The sequence below is a fragment of the Aplysia californica genome, unplaced genomic scaffold, assembly GCF_000002075.1.
Source record: "Aplysia californica isolate F4 #8 unplaced genomic scaffold, AplCal3.0 scaffold00315, whole genome shotgun sequence".
Classification (NCBI taxonomy): Eukaryota; Metazoa; Mollusca; class Gastropoda; order Aplysiida; family Aplysiidae; genus Aplysia; species Aplysia californica.
This window is the reverse complement of record NW_004797585.1, coordinates 652,467-653,679: the sequence shown is the minus strand read 5'-3', so window position 1 is coordinate 653,679 and position 1,213 is coordinate 652,467.

Sequence of the window (1,213 nt, the reverse complement as noted above, 5' to 3'; positions counted from 1 at the left end):
CTTTACAAAAATGTACCTTAACTCTCTTTTTGTTGTATCATTCAGACACGAATTGGTCTGTGTTTGGTAAAAGTATGTCTGTGTGTTCCCTGCATGTATACAGGAGGAGCCAACTAAACAGTACAATAAACCTCAGCACGTTGTCCCAAGGCTGTTGTTTGGTTATTTCTGATTCTTTTTTCTGTTTACACATACTTGTATTTTGTTCATGTCTAAAACATCTTCTCCTCTCGGATTCTTCTGATCAACTTCTACAAGGCTACATTTAGCTGAGTAAAAATGGTGTTCCGTTTTGGAATTTGAGAATATCATTCCACTCAAACACACGGAAGAGGGCTCTCGTGGCCTAGGTGTTCGCCTCTCATTTAAAAGTATCGGGTTCGAATCCCGGTAGGGACGGAAAAATTGTCATCTCTAAAATTGTCTCCTTTCATCTCCTTTCCTGCTCTCCTCCAATGTTCTATCGTCTGCTTTCGTCTCCACTTTTTGCCCCTACCGCCTCACCTCATTTGCCCCCTCCTCTGGGCTCCTGACTCTTTTTGCTGCCTTTCTACTGCTACTCTTTGGCTCCTCCTTACTGCTGTCTTTCAGCCACACCCCTGATCTTCTGGTAGGAAAGATCTTCACCTAGCCTTCTCGAAAAAGGACGAAAAATCTGGGAGGGCCCGTTTGCAAGTTGCGCACGTTGAAGACTACTTAGTGGTCTCAAATCGATACGAGTAGACTTTGAAAAAATTTCTTTTAAAAAAGTTTTACATTTGACCTTGTTTTCAGGTATGTGAGATCTAACACACAGCCTACTCGGATAAGGGCGAAAAAGTTGTGCACGTTAAAGATCTCTTGGTGGTCCATAATCGAAAACAGTAGGTTTTGGCCGCTAGTTCACTCAGTGTATTAATTTTTTACATTGATCTTTTAAAGTCTTTCTCATAAAAGTATTGTGTGCTTTCATACAATATTTTAAACCAACCAGGACTCTGATAAGAGAAAACACACTGCCCGATAACCACGAATACCACACGGCGTTTCATAAAGCCCACTGATTAAATCCTTCTGAATTCCAATCAGGCGAGATCCGAAAATGTAAATCCCACACATTTTGGAAAGAATGACCATCAACGGTTTAAAAAATATACTTTGATTTTATTGTTAGAAGTTAATGGACTAGATTTATCCTTTCAGTTTACGTCTTGAGCGCCAAATGACAGACAAA